At 35.9% G+C, this 8,040-nt stretch overlaps 1 pseudogene; it reads left to right on the forward strand.

The window, feature by feature from the left end:
- LOC106471925 overlaps window positions 1-7,541 on the forward strand; it is a 69,672-nt pseudogene extending 62,131 nt beyond the window's left edge.
- Window positions 7,542-8,040: the final 499 nt, after the last annotated feature.

The raw sequence follows: 8,040 nt of genomic DNA on the forward strand, positions 1-8,040 counted from the left end.
TATTACATTATTATAATTTGTACTCTAGTTTTATTGGTTTGTCTCTTGTGTGCAAGGAAGTTTTGGTTATGGCTTAGTTGTCTAAAGTTATACATCATTAGGTGCATTGAGATGTTCTCAACATCACTTTAATGATATCTTTATAAAGAAGTTTAAATTATTGTTAAAAGATGTTGAATTTCGTCCCTTATTTCTTCGTTCATTTTGGGTCAAATATGATGTTTTGTGCCGAATTATAATTTAGCTCTGTTATTTAATTGTTGGTCAATGAAGTTGTGTGTTATGGTTCTGATTGTTTAAAATTATTGAGTCATCAGTGCTATTGAGATGGTGTTATGTTACGCCCCAGTGGCGCCAATTGGGGAGAGGGGTACATTTACCCATACACGCCTTAAATTTTGTTGTTTGAGAAATGTAAAACGTCTGGTTAATTAATGAGCTATGTTTATGGGAATTTACTAATCCATGTTTCTTTTTTTTTGTTGTTGTTGTTTTGTTTTTCATAAACCACTGGCTCTTACGTAGTTATTACAGTTGATCTATGAACTACGAAACGTGATACGTCATCAACAGTTCATATATTTCGTAGAAATTGGGGTTGAACTTTGGCCCCACCCCCAGAGATCTTGTTGAAATGGCGCCATTGTTACGCTCTCTTTCCTGCAGGTGTGTTAACGTGATGTTTTATCTTTATATATGTACGTATGTTTAAGCAGGATATATAAACGCAAACACTGAACAGTCTATCCAAAAATTCTTTGAAATAATATTCAAATATCATGTAACACTATGGTAAACATTGCACGTCACCGCAACCTCGTGTTCCGAATCTGTCTTGACACGTAACACCATCTTTTAAAACACTTTCTAAGTAAAATAATATATATATCACCATATTCTAACACACTTTCAAAGTAAAATAATATATATATATATCGCCATCTTCTACAACACTTTGTAAGTAAAATAATATATATATATATATCGCCATCTTCTAGAACTCTTTGTAAGTAAAATAATATATATATATCGCCATCTTCTAGAACACTTTCTAAGTAAAATGATATATATCGCCATATTCTATAACACTTTCTAAGTAGACTAATATATATATATCGCCATCTTCTAGAACACTTTCTAAGTAAAATGATATATATATCGCCATATTCTAACACACTTTCTAAGATGAATAATATATATATATCGCCGTCTTCTAGAACACTTTCTAAGTAAAATGATATATATATATCGCCATCTTCTAGAACACTTTCTAAGTAAAATGATATATATATCACCATTTAATTAAAGATGGTTGTAAGTTAATGGGAAGGTTTCACTTCGGTTTGCTTCGTAAAGCTACACATTGGTCTGTAATTAATTTTGAACTTGTAGAGAAAGACAGCTAGTCAGTAACACCCATCGACAACTCTTGGGCTACTTTAACAGAATAGTGGGATGACTGCTACTCTTATAACGCACCTATGACTCCCATGTCAGATCGTAACTTTTTGCAACAATGGGATGCGAGCCATAGAACTTCAAAATCCACAGTCCAGCACCCGAAATACAAGGCCACGCCCGGGAAACGTATTTCTGTAATCTTCCATAGTTTGTCTTCGTTTATGAAGATATTTAATGTTTGATAACTTTATGAATTTTTGTGATTATATCAACCTGTCTTCGGTCTTGTTTGTAAAATAAAAAGAATTAAAAATGTACGAAGATGGTACAAAAAAAAAGGTAACGTTTTGTTTGTTTGTTTGAAGTTAACACAAAGCTGCATAATAGGCTATCTGTGCTCTGCCCACCGCGGGTATCGAAACCCGGTTTTTAGCATTGTAAGTCCGCAGACATACCGCTGTGCCACTAGGGGGCAAAATGTAAGGAAGACAATGGTACACAAAAGGTAAGGAAGACAATGGTACACAAAAGGTAAGGAAGACAATGGTACACAAAAGGTAAGAAAGACATTGGTACACAAAAGGTAAGGAAGACAATGGTACACAAAAGGTAAGAAAGACAATGGTACACAAAAGGTAAGGAAGACAATGGTACACAAAAGGTAAGGAAGACAATGGTAAACAAAAGGTAAGAAAGACAATGGTACACAAAAGGTAAGGAAGACAATGGTACACAAAAGGTAAGAAAGACAATGGTACACAAAAGGTAAGGAAGACAATGGTACACAAAAGGTAAGGAGGTCAGTAGAAAATATGAAAGATAAATATATTTACCTTTATTCTTATTATTCGTTACCTTGTTGAGAAACAAACTTGTTAAGCAGGCTAAACATATGGATATAACTGATCTTTATATATAAATGGAGTAGGGATGGTTTCTTGTAATTTATCAACAATAACCAAAACTTTCAGACGTTGAAAATTCAAACTATGATTATGTCTTTCTGCGCAGGAGCTCTTACCAACGTATATCAAAACATACTGAAGAGAAATCAGACCCAATTAGACCAAAAACAAAAGGCACATGACACGGTAACAGAATGTCTTCAGAAGTATTGTGGCTCCTCCTGATGGGTTTGTTTCATACCCAGTACGTTTCTACTCTCCGCAGTCGACCTATCTATCAGATTAATTCGTACCCAAAATGTAAGTAGAACTTTATTACCAAAGATAGATGGGTTTAATTTGAAAACGTAATTTTTTTTTTTTACAAATTAGAATGCATAAGATATTTATATATATATATATATATTTTCAAATGCAAAAATATTGAACGTAATTGTAAGTTTTGTAAGTTTGTTACCTGTTATTTTTCATTATTTTATTAACCACTAAGATGTATCATAATATTTTCTTTTATTATTTTGAAAGTTAACCGTATCAAAAAAGGCGTATGTTTGTTTGTTTGAAGTTAAGCACAATTGGCTATCTGTACTCTGCCCACCACGGGTATCGAAACCCGGATATTAGCGTTGTAAAAAAAATGGCGTCTAACGTAAGCAAATTAAATTACTTAATACACTGTATGCAAGATGGTTAAAGAAAAACAACAAAAAATAACCTGGTAACCTGAGTTCTTTCAGAGGTAATTTTTTTGTGTGTGTGGGGGGGGGGTTGCTGTATGCAAGATGGTTAAAGAAAAACAACAAAAAATAACCTGGTAACCTGAGTTCTTTCAGAGGTAATTTTTTTGTGCGAGGGGGGGGGATTGCTGTATGCAAGCTGGTTAAAGTACAACAACAAAAATGTATCTTTGAATAGAAGGGGATATGAGTTAGAGGCTTTTATTAAAATTTAACAATTGTTTCTGAGTGAGGTGCGGGGGGATTCTAACCCATAACATTCAATAGTACGGAATTTACCCACACCATAAGGTAGCCTGTCAAACTGTTACTGTTGTTTTCTTATTGCAAATCTACACAGGTTATCTGCCCTCTGTCCACAGAGGAAAAATCGAACTTTAGCGTTGTAGTTACATAAACTTACCGCTGACCCACCGGAAGGCATTCTGTCAAAGTTATGACTATTTGTTGTTACGTGCTACATAATAGGATATCTTCGTTGTGCCATCTCGGGTATCGAACCTTTATTTTAACGCTGAGCCACCGAAGGGCTCGTGTCGAAGGAGATGGGTGATAAGGAAGGGAGAATCTGATGTAAATAAAATACTCTAACTTGGTTGAACGTATGTAGTACGTGGCATAATACTGAAAGTGTTTTAGGCTGAGAGTTCAAAGGTCATCTAGGATAAATTCTAGTAAATCCTTAAAGGTCGTGTATAAGTAGTATCTGTTTGTTTGTTTGTAATTAAGCCCAAAGCTACACAATGAGCTATCTGTGCTTTGCCTGCTACGGGTATTGAAACCGTGATAAAGGAAACTTTAAATCCTCCATTTTAAATCCTCCTCAATGGATACTACTTGCCCCCCCCCAGTGGCACAGCGGAATGTCTGCGGACTCAGAACGCTAGAAACCGGGTTTTGATACCCGTGGTGGGCAGAGCACAGATAGCCCATTGTGCAACTTTGTGATTAACTTCAAACAAATATACAAACCAGAAACAACTGTTGAAGCTTTTTATCTGATCCGTGTAAAACTAACTCGGTTATCCTTTTTGTTTGTTTGTTTAACATGTTTAAATGTATTCGATTTTGCTGGACATATATATAAGGTATATTTTCTCAGCAACACAACAGTTCAGTAAAAGAGGATTTATTTTCTCAGCAACACAACAATTCAGTAAAAGAGGATTTATCCAGGACTTAGTAGGGCTATATCGGAGCCCCCTTTCGATCAGACCAAGTATTTTTTCTCCGGACGGATGTGTTGGGGGAAGTCGATGTGAACTTACGCTGTACTGTATTATGTCTGGCGGTCAGTTGGGGGTATCTTGTGGTCCGTTGTTCACGTGTTGTATCCATTCTGCTGACGAAAGGATTAATCCAGGATACTATGGACCAGTTCATAATGACCCATGTAAGTTTTGTTTTGTAATCGTTTATACAAAGATATAAACAGTTTTACTGATTTTCTTAATACCAAGAGATAAGTTTATATTAATGGTAGAAGATATGACTTACGTTCATTTTCAAAGTATTTATCATTCTTCATTTTTTTTTTCATTTCTGTGCGATATTACACTTTCTTAAAATTATTTGAAAAGTTCTGATCCCATTCTGTCCTTTTTTTCAAGGGAACTCCAGAGACACAAATGAGCCCAAAATAAAATTATAAAAATCTATATTTCCACAAATAGTGTTTTTTATTGTCATTGATTATAGATGTATACACACATCTGCCAACTTTAGATTACCGCCATTTTTACTTCTACTGGACTGGTAATGATGGTGTAGTCATTTTCAGAGTATGAGTAAGTAAGAGAAATTATTGGTGTAGTCGTTTTCAGAGAATGAGTAAGTAAGTGAAATTATTGGTGTAGTCATTTTCAGAGAATGAGTAAGTAAGTGAAGTTGTTGGTGTAGTCATTTTCAGAGAATGAGTAAGTAAGTGAAATTATTGGTGTAGTCATTTTCAGAGAATGAGTAAGTAAGTGAAGTTGTTGGTGTAGTCGTTTTCAGAGAATGAGTAAGTTAGTGAAGGTGTTAATGTGGCCATTTTCAAAGAATGATTAAGTAAATGAAGTTTTTGGTGTAGTAATTTTCAGAGAATAAGTAAGTGAAGTTGTTGGAGTAGCCATTTTCAGAGACTGAGTAAGTAAGTGAAATTATTGGTGTAGTCGTTTTCAGAGAATGAGTAAGTTAGTGAAGGTGTTAATGTAGCCATTTTCAAAGAATGATTAAGTAAGTGAAGTTGTTGGTGTAGTAATTTTCAAAGAATGATTAAGTGAAGTTGTTGGAGTAGCCATTTTCAGAGACTGAGTAAGTAAGTGAAGTTGTTAAGTAAAGCAGAAACTGTGGCATCGATGCCTCACTCGAGCAGTTTTTCACAATATTTTTAGAAGCATTGTTCAAGCTGCTTTCAGACGAATTATATCGACTGTCCAATTTACAAAATTCTTTGGTCAACTCCATGCTGTATATTGACTGTTTCAGACTGTGGTCGAAGTGGAGCGAAAATAAGTCGTATCGTAGGTGGAAACGATGCTTCATTTGGACAATTTCCCTGGCAGGTGAGAGTGAAAAAACCCTTCTAAACATGTATAGTGATGTTCATAAAACTATTTATAACGTTTGTGGTCATATTTTGGAAGGATTTTAAAACAAACAAGAATCTTAGAAAAGTTATTTACAATGAAACTTCCTACAGCGGGCTATATAAGGTTTCACAGAGGTCTGATTTGTTTGGAACGTCACGCAAAGCTACACGAGGGCTATCTGACCGTCACATTATAACGCCCTTACGGCTGAAAGGACGAGCATGTTTGGTGAGACGGGGATTCGAACCCGCAGATTGCGAGTCGAGCACCCTAACCACCTGGCCACGGTTTTACAGATGGATAGTAATAGTACAAAAATAGGCAAACTTTTATATCTATTTTGAATATAAATTTCCTTCAAAAAATGATTAAACTCGAACCCTTTTATATGCTACTTGCAGTCAGTTACCGACCTGAATCCGTTTTAATCAGAGGCGTCGAAACCGGGGATACTGTAGTACCTCCACTTTTACATATTTGATTTGTATAGCAACTCTAAGTTATATTATTATATTAATTTTCTGTGGGTCAATGCCCCCAGGCTCCCCTAGATTGAACTGTTTTTAGTAGCTTCTTATACTTTCAATCTCTCTCTTTGTAAAATCTGCATGTCTAGCCAAGTACCCCCACTTTGCAACTCCTTCCTACACCACTTTTAATGAACCTGGAGATACTTACTTTTATCGTAAAATCTGCATGTCTAGCCAAGTACCCCCACTTTGCAACTCCTTCCTACACCACTTTTAATGAACCTGGAGATACTTACTTTTAAATAAAATAGATGACAGAGTTTTTTTCTCAAATCACATTCGTATACAGGTAATAGAAAATATTCCCTTTTCATTTTATCCAATAGTTGGCTAACAATATCTCTAGACGAAACAAATATCTTGGTAGTTAATAATGAGGCGAATTCAAACGGCGATGTCTAGTTTAATGCACCACAAGAACAAATATAAATAAATAAATATAAAGGTATTGGTTGGTTCCACAATAAGCCTATCAAAGTTCTCAACAGATAATACTCACATTCTACTTTGGAGGGAATTACTTTTTTCGTTTTGTTTTCTTGCGCAAATCTACCCCACGAGTTCTCCGTGCTATGACCGCCGCTTGGATCTAACCCTGAATTCTAGCGTTATAAGCACCCAGACTTGCCACCGAGAAGCAATTACTGTTTAACTATATTGTTATTATTATTATTATTATTTGTAATTAAGCACAAAGCTACACAAAGGGCTATCTGTGCTCTGCCCACCACGGGTATCGAAACCCGGATTCTAGCGTTGTAAGTCCGCAGACATACCGCTGTGCTACTGGGGGGCAACTATATTGTAAGATAGAGTCAATCGAGTAAAATCACGCTGAGGTTCTTTTATTTCGATTATGTAAAAGCAAGCTGTACTTTGTAAGCGATTTTAGTAAGCATAGCAACATCTGTAAAGTTGAGATTAAGCAAAAGATAAAACTACAAATGTAAACCAACTTTTCGCAAATCAAAATAATACTGTGGTAAACCTAGCGAAAACTTTCTGTTTATTCTTTTTTTACGCCTTGGTTGTTTAATATAATCGAGCAATGTGTAAACCTAAAGATTAGTAAATATTCTAATAATGGTTATATTTCCCAAATTATTCTTGGTTTATAATATTATTTTTAGAATCATTTGAGGCAGAGAAAACATATTCATAAAACTTGAAATATGTGTATATATGGGTTATGCTACTATTCTAGGCGTTGATATACGTCAGAGGCAGTCGTTGTATTTGAGGCAGAAAACAAAAAACATATTGGTCATAAAACTTGTAATATATGATATGGGTTATATTATTATTTCAGGCGTTGATATACGTCAAAGGCAGTCGTTGTGGTGGAGCTTTGGTTGGTCGTCGCCATGTCGTCACAGCTGGTCACTGTGTAGCCAAGTGAGTATACGTATATTGATGTACATCTTACTTAAACTACAAAATATACACGTTAAGACATTATTATATTTCTCTCGTTAGCTGGTCTTTCACTTTAAGTCAACCCTAATATCAAGCAAGGTTGGATGTCTTCACGACCAGGAAATGTCCTCACTTAGCAAGGCTGAATGTCCCTACGACCAGGAAATGTCCTCACTTAGCAAGGCTGGATGTCCCACGACCAGGAAATGTTCTCACTTAGCAAGGCTGAATGTCCCTACGACCAGGAAATGTCCTCACTTAGAAAAGCTGGATGTCCTCACGACCAGAAAATGTTCTCACTTAGCAAGGCTGGATGCCCCACGACCAGGAAATGTTCTCATTTAGCAGGGCTGTATGCCCCACGACCAGGAAATGTTCTCGTTTCGCAAGGCTGGATGTCCTCACGACCAGGAAATGTTCTCACTTAGCAAGGCTTGATGCTCCACGACCAGGAAATGTTCTCGCTTAGCAAGGCTGG

This window comes from Limulus polyphemus, unplaced genomic scaffold, assembly GCF_000517525.1.
Source record: "Limulus polyphemus unplaced genomic scaffold, Limulus_polyphemus-2.1.2 Scaffold4967, whole genome shotgun sequence".
NCBI classification, from domain to species: domain Eukaryota; kingdom Metazoa; phylum Arthropoda; class Merostomata; order Xiphosura; family Limulidae; genus Limulus; species Limulus polyphemus.